This window comes from Furipterus horrens, unplaced genomic scaffold, assembly GCF_987537825.1.
Source record: "Furipterus horrens unplaced genomic scaffold, mFurHor1.1.pri manual_scaffold_3, whole genome shotgun sequence".
Lineage (NCBI taxonomy): Eukaryota > Metazoa > Chordata > Mammalia > Chiroptera > Furipteridae > Furipterus > Furipterus horrens.
Window position 1 is genome coordinate 175,335,915 of NW_028327173.1, and position 14,960 is coordinate 175,350,874.

Sequence of the window (14,960 nt, forward strand, 5' to 3'; positions counted from 1 at the left end):
GCCCATGCCTTCCGCAGGCCAACAAAATGGAAAGAATACACTCCTAAGGGAAAGTTTGATCTGAAGACCTCTGCACGCTGAACACCTTTGTCCGCTCTAGGCCCAGCCATGTCTCACACCACACAACAAATGACAAAAGGAATTCCCTTCCACATTCTTTTGTTCAGTGAAGAGCAGGAATGGATATGCCAGATTATCTAGAGCTACCAGAGATGGAGCTCAGGCCTGACCACAGACCTGGGCAGGACACACACATCGTCCATGCTGCAGGCGTCTCCCTCCCAGTGGCCTGCAGGCCTCACACCCTTCTCACCAACCAGAAGCGATATGAGACCCAGCCCACCTGACTGAGTCTTGGCAAACGACCCTCAGCCCTGTGGAAAAGATGTGATTAAAGACTCTAATTAAAGATACTGATCAAAGGTGAGGAGCTCAGCTCAGAAAAGGTGGAAGATGGGGAGAGTCCTTTCAGAGAGTGGAGCTAGGGAGCATATATGGGCTCCAGATGCCCCACCCCTGACCACAGAAGCCAAACACATTGACCATCCTCTCCACTCACCATAGCTATGGGTTATAGAAAGGCTATGCACAGGCTAAATCCCTTCGCACATGAACTGTGGACTGCCTCTCTGGAGCTTTACCCTGAACTCTAAGCTTGGCAGGTCCATGAGGAGCCCAACCCTGAAATGGACTCAGATGGTCTGACTGGAGAGAAAAGAGAAAAGGAAGTCCACTTCCTAGTCTAAGTCAGCTATCCAAGCATTCCAGGGCCCTGTTATACAAAGAGAAAAGCCCCCTGAAGAAAAAACTTCCCCATGGGAGAAATCACCAGAAATGCCCCCATTACCTCCTGCTGCAGATCCCTAAGAAGCACCCCCAGGCAGAGGGAAGCCAACTGTCATTTAGCAAACACTGCCGGAGAGCCTGGTGCTGGACACGGCATGGATTTGACCAGGCCCTCATGGCCTGAGGCAAAGGGGTCCAGGAGGGCAGGGTCTCCCCTCCCCGCTGCTTCTGTTGGCCACGAGACTGGAGCTTTCCAACATAGACCTGTCTACAAGCACGCGTGCACACACCCCTAGCATTTAGGAAGGGAAATTCTAGCTCTTGTTATAAACAAGTTACACTCTTTTCTGACCTTAAAAAAGAACAGTGGGTTTCCTTTGAAGGTTTCAAACCTTATTAGCCACAGTGGGAAATGATGCTTTAATGGGGCTGTGATGGTCTCTGCCTCGGGTGTCTGTGTGCGTAGCCACATTACTTAGCAACACCATAGCCGTTTAGGTTTAATTTCCTAGCTTGCCTGATAAGGAGGCTGCAAATGTAATTTGTGGTGCCACAAGCGGGGCGAGCACACGGGGCTATTAGATGAGTCACCAGGTGATCCGGACCACTGTGCCGAGCTCTGCAGAAGAAGAGAAATGAGCCCTGATCTGTGGGGCTGATACTACCCAGGCGGACACAATTTTCCCAGTGTGTGGGGGCTGCGCTGCCTTCCTCATCCTTTTTGGTTCAGTGCCATCATTTATTAAGGGAAGCTTCGCTCACCTCTCAACCCTTGTTAGACTCATCTTGCAGCTTTCTGAAATCCACATTTCAAGGGTTGCAAACTCAAAGCCCTGCAAGACCAGACGGACAGATGATAATAAAACAGTAATAATAGCGAACATTTTTAATTGTTTGTTAGTAGACACTATTGTAGTTGCTTTCCACGAGTTATCTCTGTTAATTTTCCTAACAACTGCAGGAGACAGGCACTACCATTATTCCTATTTTCAAATGAGGAGACTGGACTAGGAGGGCAGCAGCAGCCATAAGACAGGAGGGAATAGGGGTGTGGCACCTGCTGAATAGGGGACACGCTGCCCAGAGGCTGGCTGTCATTTAGGCCACCCAGCTGTTACCTGGGTTGCCAGAGCTACAGTCCTAAAAGAAGCAGGAAATACAGATTTTTATATAAAATGCCATGCAACTAATTCAGTTTAACAGATACTGTGAGAACCAAACCAAACATATCTGCCAACCAGACTCAGCCCAGGGCCCACCACAAGCAGACACATTCACCAATAGACACACTCCACTTGCTCATCTGCTTCCAGGAGCCACCGGCGTCTTAGCCCTTGGGTCATCCCTCGGCCTTACCCTTCCTAGAGCCTCAGAGGTAGCTCCGTTCTTCCAGTTGCTCCGGCTATCAGTCTTAGAGTCACACTTCCCTTCTCTCACACCTCACGTGCCATCTGTGAACAGATCCCGTCAGCTCTACTTAAAACTTACCCATAATTCCTCCACTTCTCATCGCTCCACCATAACCACCCTGGTCCAAGCCACCATCACCTCGTACCTGCATATCATGGGCCACCTGCTACACCCAGCTTCCCCCTTACTCCATTCTCACCCAGACCACCCCAGTTTAAGTCAGGTCCTGCCACTTTTCTGTTCAGCACCCTCCATGGATCCCGTCTTACTCAGCCAAAGTCGAGCCTTAAAGTGCCCCACTTCCCACCCCTCTCTCCCACCCCCTGCAGCGCAGACACACCTCTTCCTTGCTGTTGCTCAAACGCAACACATGCGCTCCCGCCTCAGGTGGCATTTGTGCTCCCTTGGAGTCTCTCCCCACAGGTAACCTCTTGGCTCTCACCCCACTCTTTGCCCTGTTGAATTACCACTTGGTTAGAAATATCTTCCTGGACCACTTATCCAAATTAGCAATCTCTCCATCACGCTCCCTCCCCTTGCCCTTATCATTTATCACTACAACATGCCATTTATTTGTCTGTGTTCTCTCTCTTCCCATTAGAAGTAGGGAATTTGTTTCCTTCCTAGCTCTATCCCGGGTGTCTAGAACCATTCCTGGTACATAGCAGAAATTCATTAAGTATTTGTTGTATGAATGAAGAAATGAATGGCCTCTCAATGGACCCTTATGATAGTTGCAACCTCAGATTGCTGCACACACCTTGGCCTCGTTTTCATTCTGTGTGCACGTGGGGGACGGAGGCCTCCCCGCCAGCTATTATCAACTCCACCACAAGCTCAGTAAGATGCCAGGTTGATTACCTGCTGAAAACAACAAGGAGGTAGTGATTGCTCTCACCCACCTGTTGTGTGGACTAGGAACTTATGATTTGTGAGCATCTGGTCCTGGATGAAAGGAGCAACAGCTTAGTCATGACGGAGATGAATTTTATAATTAGTCTTGATGAGACATGGCAGGTTTTGTGTGAGAAGAGAACATTTTAATCCTTAATTACAAGACTGGATAAAAGTGCTTTACTCATTTATCTATAGAATTTGTTGGCCTTATTTTAATTTCTGTATTTACTTGAAAGCTCCGAATCCTAGGAAGGTAGGTATGATTTAATCCTTCATACCTCTTTCACATAGACAAGGTCAGAGAAAAAGAGGCTGAATGATTCCAACTCCATTCAGATCCTCTGGAAAGTCTAGACAGAGCTGCAGTGATTGGCTGCAGGTTCCCTCCCGGACCCCCCAGGAACACAGCACGTGTTCAGTCAGCACCCCCACGGGACCCAGATGCACCTCCCTCAGGGCAAGGCACACCCTGATTAGCCACAGGTGATGTCCTGACTATTTGTCCTTCCTTGGCCACGAAGCACCCCAGCTCAACAAAAAGTCAGCCAGGATGCCAGGATGGCCCTCCCCAAAGCTGAAACTAAGAAAGCATAGCCAAGAAGCCAACCAGCATACACCTACGTGGAAGGAAAAAATTTCATCCAGCAGCTGCAACTCTAAAGCTGATGGAAAAGGACCTAGGTGGGTGCACAGAGGTTTAGCCCCGGTCTCAGTCATGGGCGGGAGATGCACAGACCATTCTCATTTGCTGCGGAGCCCAGCACGTGGCACCTCCATTTGATTACCTTCTCTGAACCCCAGGGTCTCACTCGCTCGGCACCTTTTCATCGTTTCTCAGAACTCTCAAGTCAATACATTTCCTTGAATGTTTGCTGAAAAGGTCATGTTTTAGGCATATGTCCCACCCATCAGCTACCTTTCTGAGGATGAGACAGGATATTATCATGGGAGTGTCCACAGCCTCGCCTCCTCTGCCAGTCTGCTGAAACCAAGCCTGCAGTTGCCAGGTGACTTCCTTGCTGCCTCCCCTCCCAAATAGGGAGGGTCCTTTCTTCGGGAGGAATGGGTGAGAGGAGAGAGAGAGAGACAGGCTGTTTTGGGGATGAGCTTAAAGTGAGAACAGGGACGTTCCAGGGCAGCTGGAGGTACGGTGGAGGTGGCAGATGATGGCAAGAGGTTTTATCTTTGTTTCTGTGATTTACAGGATGGAGTCCTCGTGGCAGTTTTCAAGAAGCCTAAGCAATGGACTTGAGCTGCTGTGAGCTGCCTTTGCTTCCTGGACAATGTTTCTTCTGCCATCTCACCCTCCACTTGGGCCCAGGCTTTGAAAGGGTTACAGGCCGATTTAGAGCCTCACTCTGGAATGTTCAAGGAGAAAGGTTTGTCATCTACTCTGCCACTAACAGCTGTGTGACCTGGGACAAGTCACTCAGCCGCCCCCCCCCCAAGTTTCTTCATCTATAAAATGAGTGACATGGAAGGAATGAGCTCTGCAGTCATTTCAGCCCGAAAACGTACAATGTTTGAAAGTCCCGTTCTAGGCAGTGCTGGGGTGATGGCGACAATGTAGCATTTACGGAACGTTCATTATGTGCCAAAATCTTTAAAAGCACAATCTCAAGAAAAAAGACCTAAAGCTTTTATTCTGGGGACCAGAATGACATGAGAAGATGAAAGTCTGTGAGAGTGATGCCCAGCTCCTGGGGCTGAGGATCAGACACCCGAGCAAAGTGCAAATTTGATTGTTTCCCAGATTAGTGTTCCACTACGCGTTCAGGCGCAGAGACCCCTCAGACACAGAACCTTTGGACAACACAGTACTCGGGGGAGGGGAGGAAGCACCACAGCCCACTAACTGTTTTTTGCATGGTTTAATGCTGTCGGTCCAGGATTATTTGGGTGTTCTGCATTCAAAATTATGTTTTTTTTCCTGGGTCACTAGTCTGGTTACTGATCCGCTAGCTACAGAAACGGCCATCCATTTATAGCAGGGACTTGCCCTGAGCCCTCTTCCCAGAGGGTTTGGGACAAGAATAACCCAGCTGGGAAGCCAGTCTGCTGTTTGGGGTGTGGGGGTAGGTAAATCAGGGCGCTGGATTCAGTTGCAAGCAAGATGATGCAGATCAGACTCAGATGGTATCCTCAAGTAAAAACAGGGTCCTTTCTTATTAAATCTTGGTAGTTCTTGGAAGTTGACTAAAGTATTCAAAATCATATAGTGAACTTCCATTACCCAGCTTCAACAATTTGCTGATCTTTTTCATCTAACTCAACTCCTTTTCCAATAGGCACCTTGCTCCATCCTTGGCCCACTCCCCATACCCACACGTCATTGACTTTCTCTTCATTCTGTCCCATCTTCTTTCCCGTATCCTGCCCATAAGTCATCCCTAAAATGAGTTCTTGACCCTCTTCCCTCTCCTTGAGCCTCTGCCTTGTCAATAATCCCCTGTCCCTGGAGATGGATTTCCTTTTTTCTTTAACATGTAAACTTGGTCAAGGCTTTCCCAGCAGAGAAAAAAATTCCCTCAATTCCTCAGCCACTTTCCCTTTTTGTCTCACTTTCCCTTTAGAGCCATCCCCTTCAAAAGGACTAAAACTGCAGCTCACACTACCTCTCTTTCCATTCACATGTCAAGCAGCTTTGGCACTACCGGGTTAATGACCTTACCAAATCCAATGGGCACTTCTCCAGTATTGTCCTCCTTCTTAGATGAGTTTGCTTACCAATGTAATATATGTTCATTGTATAGAATTTGGGAAAGAAGGCAAAGAAAAATTTCAATGACTACTAAATAAATAATTAATGAATACCAAAATAATATTTTCTACTACTCAAATATTTTGATATATTTGCCACCAATTTTTAATATCTCTAAATTTTTCTTATTTTAATAGCTGCATGGTATTCTATCAATGGTCAAGCCATGATTTAGTCCCTGTTATTTAAGTTATTTCAAGTTTTTAATATTATAGATGACTCCAGAATAAACACCCTCACAGAGACATATTTGTACACAAATCCACATTGGTTTTCTCCCATTTAGTCTTTGTGGAAACCCCATCTTGACATTGGGCACACCCATCTCTCACGGTTCCCTAAGTCCTTATTGTAGATAGTCTTTGGGGAGTTATCATTTCTCCAATCTCCTCACTCCGTACCCTCTCTCTGGCTGACCTCAGCTCCAAGCACAACTTGAGCAGCAACTGGTCTGTGCTTCACCTTCATATCTCTGCCTCCAGCCCAGACCTCACTCTTAAATTTTAATTACTAGACATCTGTACTTGGGTGTCCCACAGGGACCCTCAGTGAACATGTCTAACTGGAGGTTCCATTGCCCACCTTTCACATCCTAGAACCCCCAAATGCCCATATCTTTTATTTTCATTAACTCAGTGATCAGCACAACTGTGATTCCCAGACACCCAAGCTCCTAAGCTGGGGATTATCTTCAGCCCTTCACAGACCAGCTCTTCAGGGTCTACCGCCTTAATCTCTCTGCGGTCCCCCTTTCTCAGCCTCCACTGCCATTAATCTAGTTCAGGCCTCATTAACCTCCCAGAATTGATGAAACAGCCCCCAGGTAGTTCTGCCCTCCAACTCTGATTACAGCCCACACTTTCCTGGTTGAAATCCTTCCCCCAACTTTCCACAGCTCAGGATCAGTTCTTGGGCAGGGCATAGGGAGGGTCTTTAGTCCCGTCTACCTTTTTCTACTAGTCCCCTCACCATTGTGGGCTCCACATATATTAGAGCTCTTTATCAAATGTGCTTCAAATACTTATCTGCATACATCCCTCTCTAGATGTCAGGGCAGTATGATCTCACTCATGCTTTTATTCTAACACACAACACAGACCTAAGGAAACAAAGCCACATGAGAGAAGATGTGTCTTTCTTTTTTTTTTTTTTATTTAAATGCATTTTATTCTTAAACATTTAAAAAAATTATTTTTTCAGACAGAGGGGAAAGGAAGGGGAAGGAGAGTGAGGGCAACATTGATATATGAGAGAAACATCGATTGATTGCCTCTTATATGGACCCTGACAGGGGATCAAACCTGCAACCCAGGCATGTACCCTGACTGGGAATTGAACTGCCCACCTTCTGCTTTGCAGGATGACTTCCAACCAACTGAGCCACACTGGTCAGGGTAAATTCATTTTATTTTTAACTAACCTACATTTAAAAAAAAAAAAAAACTACTCTGCTTCAAAGAAATCTAGGTCCATATATAATAAAGAGCTCAAGAGAACATCAGCCCCATTGTCTTCGTTCTGGTGTGTGGATAAAAAGCATCAGCCAGTTATGAAGAGAGGTGATAGATCCAAATTGCCAAATTTGTTCATGTTTTTCCATTTCTAAACCATCCTTAAAGAGAATCACATATGGGGTCACCTCATCCTCATGGTTGTCCCGCAGAGCAGTCATGCCATCTGGATTCATGTTTTCACCAATAAAGAACTGGTGGATTTTGAAATTAGCAAGGATATGTTAGATTTGTTCTGCATCCCCTGTCAAAAAAGGCTTTACTCTTTCTGGTCTCTGTTCCTCAACTTTCCCTTTGATTGATTTCATGTCATCTTTGATGTACTTCTTGTAGGCTTCTTTTGTAAAGCTGATTTCCTGAAAATAATGGTTCGTGACAGTACCTGCACCAGCAATCACTGTGCTTTCTGGTACCCTCACCCTCGGGGCCTCTGTCCTGCTGACCATCTTCCCCTCCACCTGCAGGTGCAGCCTGTCTGCGATCTCCTAGATCTTGTAGGTGTCAGAGAGAATCTCATCAAGGTTGATGAGGTCCCAGTAGATGATCATGATGGCGGCTGGAAGGAGATGACAGTGGCACGGGCTTAGTAGGAGCCAGAGGGGTACTGGGGTAAGAGGGGGCAGGTTATGGGGAGCAGGCTGAAGAGGCCGACTCAGATGCTTAAAGATCTGTGTCACCTACTGACGACAACGGCAGTTTTCTCAGGGCAGGCAGGACCGCACTCCCAGGACTCACCTGGTCGCTTGTGAGTGGAGATAGGGCCTGAAGCCCCCTTTACATCCAATCCCTCAGAAGCTGCTGGAACCAAGGTGCCCCAATCCAGCTCCACTGGAACAAAGAGAACCCGAGTCTCTACATCTATGACATCGTTATTTCTGTCTCTGCTAATGAAATTTCCAAGTCACTGAAATACAGCTTCATTCATAGAGATGTTTCTATAATCAGACAGTAAAGATAAATATAAATTGGGGTAGTTTCTACAGAGTTTAACTCTTTGGAGCCCCTGATGACTTGAAAGCCCTCCATGAGATTATTTCCATAGTGGTGAATCCTGGGGAACCGATGCTTACCCACTCCCTCTTTACAGCCCCCATAGCCACAGCTCTTTACTATTAGGGCAGAGAACCCCACAAATGTATTAGATCTAGAGCGCACAAGCTAAGGACAGACTTCACATTTTTTAATGATTGAAAAAAATAAAAAATATATTTCATGACACAAAAATCATGAGAGATTCAAACTTCAATGTTCATAAATAGTTACACTGCATTGGATCACAGCCACACTAGTCATGTACATATTCTCTATGGCGACATTCACACTACAATGGCAGAGTTAAGTGCAGTTGACCCTTGAACACATTGGTTTGGATTGCGCTGGTCCATTTATACGTGAATTTAAAAAGAAATTAATATACAGTTGGCCCTTCATATCTCTGGGTTTAACATTTGTAGAGTCAAACCAGCTATGGATTGAAAAACAATATTTCCACTGTGTGGTTGGCAGTCTATGGATGCAGAGGGCTGACTATGTGTATGGTTCTAGATCACTTTATACAGGAGACTTGAGCATCCGCAGATCTTGGTATCCAATTCCCAACAGACACCGAGGGCCAACTGTAGTTAATTTTTGAAGGAGTCTAAAGTTATACACAAATTTTCAGCTTTCGGGGGTTGACACTGCTAACCCCTAGTTTCAACAGCAACTGTGTACCAACCAAGCCTAAAATATTTACTGTTGGCCTTTTGCAGGAAAAGTTTGACAACCCATGATCTAGAACTCTGGAAGGCCAATGAATTACAGAGAAATAAAATATAAAAATTCAGGCCAAATAAACTTAGATAAGAGCAATGAATAATTATTTTATTTCATCCAAGAATTCACGTACTTCACTTTTATCCTTTTGTTTCCCCCAAACATTACTTCAGTTGTAACATTCAAGGCTATTTCAAATAGTCACTACAGACACCATACTTACCCTTATTTTCATGGCCCTATATATGTAGATAAAAATGTAGATGTATTTTTAACTTTAACAAAGTTAGTACTGGCACATAATTTCTTAAAAGTCAAATAGTGACAGAAAGCTTGTGATTTAAGCAAGAGTCCTCCTCCATCTCCCCACTTACGGAGACAACTTCTTAAAAGTCACTTAGCTATTTCTCCTTGTAGTTACTTAACTAAAAACTGCTTAATTGCTCTTTCTTGATTGATCAATTGAGCTGTTATCTAAATTGTGTCATAGTCCTCCCTCCCAAAACAGAGGTTACCTCACAATTTTTAGTTAACTCAGTAATCAGTGCTGACATGTAAATATTTGTCAGACAAACATGTTCCATGGTTTTATCTCTACCTTATACTTCATTTTGTTTTAGTACATGTATTTAAAAGCTAAGAAGGGGAACTCTGTGTCCCAATACTATCAGAAGTTCTAGATCTTCAATAATGATCCTCCCCAAACTCAGTACACTGCAAATTATCAGGGCAATTACACATCTATAAAACAAATTATGAAACATGGATGCTGTCTTAAAAATAAAAGTCTGTTCAGAATTACAGGAATTCAGGTATGAACTCCCTTTCTAAGTTATATCTCATGTGGCTTTTACATAAGGTAGAGTTTGGACCTTTGGTTTTCAATTCTTAGGGAAGAGAGTAAGAGGAAAGGATGAGGAGGACAGTTCTTCATCCTGCATTTCGTCTGCTTACAGAAGATTTTATTGAATAACAAATTCCCCCAAACCACTCCACTTCAGTCTCTGATGTTTAAGAGAGTCAGGAATTCCATGACCTGCAGTCCACATGCTCCTGTCATAATGAGATGCTAAAACTTTGAAGCGTTCTCGGCAAGAACCAACCAAGTGTCCTGCCCAACCTCAGAACTTTGTTCCATGTGAGCCCAAGAGCTGAACATGGATGGTGGATCAGAATCTGACACCTCTGGGTGGGAGAGTTCTAAAAATCACAGCCTGAATTATATGTGGTCAGTCCACATATTTTGGGTTTAGACTGACTTATAAACAAGAACTTTCTTATTATAGGCAATGTTGCAATGAGTAACTTTGTACACAAATGTCACTTTCACACATATATAAATACATGTAGAAGATACATGCCCCAAAGTAGAATTGTTGGGGCAAAGGAAATATGCATTTATCAATGTTTTAAATGGCAAATATATATACACATATATATGTGTGTGTGTGTGTGTGTACATGTATACACATACAAATGGTCTTTCAGAATCTGATCTTCCTTGTTTATAGTCCACAAATGACTTCTAGTTATAAAATGTGCATGACTACATGGCTAAATTAAATTGCACTTTCTATGCATTGTATATATTAATTTTTCCAGGCTGATTAGCGAATGATTTATCACAAATTGCATTTCTGGTCCAGAACATCCCCACCAGGCTCTACTTGTCTGAGGATAGTCCCTTCTGAGTCTACCTGCCATCTACCACCCTACGCCCACACTCTTGTTTACATCCCCTCTATTCCAAGTTCATCCCTGTATTGTTGTTTATAATCTCAATCTCAAGTTCAGCAATGCGCTGCCTTTAGCAGAAATGATAGCTTATAAGGAAAGGAAGATCCCCACTGATTCACTGTAGACCAGTAAGAATTCCAACCCTACAAAGGAGGAAGCATGTCACAATGACTTGGATTACCCTAATTAGTGACAAGCAGAAAGAATTATGTTCATTTCTCAGAGAGTGAGAGATTGAGAAGGGACCCTCCTCCCAGTGATTTCCTCCAATGAATAAAATAATTTTTCATTAAACTAGGCTTAGAAAAGGTAAGTATCCTTTAGATTAAAATTCCTTTTAGAAATCATTTTAGCAAAAGTCTTCCAGGCTGCTCTTAGCCAGAAAATTTCATTAAACGAAATACTATTGCCTCAACCCCATGAGTACTGTTTCTATAAAGTTAGTACCAGCTTTGTTAAAGACAAAAGTCTGTATGCTTATTGCATTTGGTAACTTCAGTGATTTGATTTTTGCTGAAAATAATGTTTTGAAGTATTGGACAACCAGAGAAATGAAAGAAACATCTTCCCATATTCTCTAGGAGAGTATTTTCAATACTCTTTGAGACCCATTTTGATAATAAATGTATGAAAAGACTTTAACATAGGACAGTGAAAATATTGTCCACCTAGATATATATTACATTTTAGAATGATACTCAATTCTGGTAATACTTTACCAGGAAATAAATTGAAATATCAAGAGTCTTTTTAAAATGTGAAGAGCGGGGTATGTGATTATAATAAGGCAATACAGTGGATCTTTGTGGTGTTGAAACTATTCAATATTTTGACTGTGGTGGTGAATACACTGACCTACACAGGTAATAAAATTGTTTAAAACAATATACACACACAACACACAAGTACAAGTAAAACTGGGGGAGTCTGTATAAGATTAGTGAAATATTTCAATGTCAATATCCTGGTTGTGATATTATATAAGTTTTGCTAAATTTAGCTTTGGGGGAAACCTAGCAAAGTACACAAGGGATCTCTGTGTAGTGTTTCTTAAAACTGCTTGTAAACCTACAATTGTCTCAATAAAATTTTCTGTTTTTAAAAATTTTTTTAAATGTGGACATGCCAAGTAAAATGGGTTGGAAAGATACTCCTAAGTAAAGAAGAAATTAATTTGTGTGCTATAAAATTTTTAGCTATAAGACAGTTACATGGGACTTCCGGCCAAGATGGAGATGTAGACAGACACACTGTGTCTCCCTCCACAACTAAGAAGGAATACAACTACCTCAAAACTAGAAAAAAACAGAAGTTCCAGAAAATCAAACTGCATGGAAGTCCACCAAACAAAGATATAAAGAAGAAATACTCATCCAGACAGGTAGGAGGGGCAAAGCCAGGGCGAAGAGGACGTGGTGTGGCAGCAGCAGCAGCAGCGGCATGCCGGCAAAAAGCATAGTCACACATTTTAAAGTCAGGAGGGACACCAGGAGAACATTCCCAGCTCCTCACTGGACCTTGCAGCTCATGGTCCCAGCACCGGGGAAAATCAAGCCTCATTGCTTCTGACTGTGCAGACCAGTGGGGGTTGGGGCAGAGGCAGAAGATGCCGGTCTCAGCAGAGTCTGCTTGTTTAAAGGTCCCCCATGGCCCTAAAATGTCTGCAGACCCACCCACTCTGGGAACAATGGCCAGGGCAGCAGCTAGAGGGGCGTCAGTCTGGTGCAGAAGTGGGAGAGGTGCCTGGAAAAGGGGCAAGTGCTGAGCAGGCAGCATTGTTCCCTCTCAGACTCCTCCCCTACATACAGTGTCACAACGTGGTGAAGCTGATCGCCCTGTACTGAGGAATCCCTAAGGCTTCACCCCTTACAACGTAACAGGAGCAACAGCTCTACCTGGGACGTGGAGGCAAACAAACACAGGAGCCTGTCAGAATGAGGAGACAGAGAAGTATGGCCCAAAAGGGGAAACGGATCAAGGTTCCAGTGGGAGAACTAAGCAACGAGGAGATAGCCAAACTAACAGATGAGGAGATAAGACAACCTAACAGATGCAGAATTTAAAACCCTGGTGATAAAGATGCTCACAGGCCTGGCAGATATGCTTGAGTATGGCTGATGCACAAGGGAAGAAGTGAAGGCTATGCTAAGTGGAATCAAGGAAAATCCACACAAAACCAATGGTGAAGGGAAGAAAACCGGGATTCAAATCAATGATTTGGAACATAAGGAAGAAAAAAACAGTCAACCAATGCAGAATGAGGAAGCAAGAATTGAAAAAAATGAGGAAAACTTCCCAAATTTTGCGAAGGAGTTGGACATACAGGTCCGGGAAGCACAGATGGTCCCGGGCAAGCTAGACCCAGAGTGCACCACACCAAGATGCATCATGATTGAGATGCCAAAGGTGAAAGATAAAGAAAGAGTCCTGGGGACAGCAAGAGAGAGGCAGAAAGTTGCCTACAAGGGGGTACCTGTAGGACTATCAGCTGATATTTCAAAGGACACTTTGCAGGCAGGAAGGGACTGGCATGCAGTATTCAATGTGATGAAAAGCAACCTGCAACCAGGATTACTCTATCCATCAAGGCTATCATTTGGAATGGAAGGGCAGATGAAGTGCTTCCCAGACAAGGTGAAGCTAAGGGAGCTCATCATCACCAAGCCATTATTACATGAAATGTCAAAGGGACTTACTTAAGAAAAAGAAGATCAAAACTATGAACACTAAAATGACAATAAACTCAAAACTATCAACGACTGAATCTAAAAAAAAAAACAAGATCCAACTAAGCAAACCAGAATAGGAACAGAATCATAGGTATGGGGATCATTTGGAGGGTTATCATCTGGGAGGGTGGAGGGAGAAAAATGGGGATATGGTGCAGGGATTAAGAAGCATAATTGGTTGGTACAAAACAGACAGGAGGAAGTTAAGAATAATACAGGAAAGGGTGAAGCCAAAGAACTTATATGCATGACCCATGGACATGAACTAAGGTGGGTGGGATTGCTGGAGTGAAGGGGGGTACTGGGTGGAGGGGAGCAAAGGGGAAAAAAATTGAAACAACTATAACAACATAATCAATAAAACATGCTTTAAAAAAAAAGACAATTACATGGGAGAGGATATCTATACAATGCAGGGGTTGGGGAGGGGTGAATAGATCATCTGAGACCACCCATTTTTGTTCCTTCGGGGAAGGGAAGAGAGAAGAGGGGGATGACCCTAGTAAATCCATATCTAGGACCCCATCCTTGGGAAACAGTATGTTTACTGTAGCATTATTTATAATTAAAAAAATATAAACAAACCCCCGGCTGCTGTGGCTCAGTGGATTGAGCATCAGCCTGCAAACCAAGTGTCGCTGGTTCGATTCCCAGTCAGGGCCCATGACTAGGTTGGACGTCAGGCCCCCAGTTGGGGGCACAAGTGAGAGGCAACCACACAGTGATGTTTCTCTCCCTCTCTTTCTCCTTTCCTCTCTCTCTAAAAATAAACAAACAAGTAAATAAATAAATAAAATAAATAAAACTTTAAAATATATATATACAATAAAAAATCTATCATTATGAAAATGATCAATACAGTATGACATTTCTACCATGAAATGTCATGTAACCATTTAAACAAAGCTACAGTATCTATCAGTATAAGATACCAAGATAAGAAAGGGAAAGGCTATGTGTACTTTACAGTATCCAAAGTGCTCTAAATAGTTAACAGGGGAAGACTGCAGAGTATATACTAAAGTGTTAGTAATAAACTTTAAAAAGTAATTTGAGACAATCTGAAAAAAGATCAGTGAGGATTAAAAAAAAAGATCAGTGAGTATGGGTATGATATTAAGTAATCATTGTAGGTGTTTGTTGGGTGTAATAATGAGTGTGAATGTGTTACTGATTAGTGCTACACATTCAAGTAAATACAGATAAAATGACATAATGTCTAGATGGACTTGTTTTAAACATGACTACAGATTTGCTTTAAATACACTTCTGTAGTATTTGTTTTATTTTACTTACTTTTTAAATTGTGCAAATAACATATGCACAATATAAAAAGTAAAATAAAACAAAGGTTGATAGTAGTTATCTCTGGGT

The 14,960-nt window shown here is 43.3% G+C and overlaps 1 pseudogene across 1 annotated transcript; it reads right to left on the reverse strand.

Moving 5' to 3' along the window:
- Positions 1-7,055: 7,055 nt before the first annotated feature.
- On the reverse strand, positions 7,056-8,295 carry LOC150016786 (translationally-controlled tumor protein-like; annotated as a pseudogene). Its single transcript, XR_016510066.1, has 2 exons — positions 8,101-8,295; positions 7,056-7,921 (listed from the first exon to the last, which is right to left on the reverse strand). The product of XR_016510066.1 is annotated as a translationally-controlled tumor protein-like (transcript).
- Positions 8,296-14,960: the final 6,665 nt, after the last annotated feature.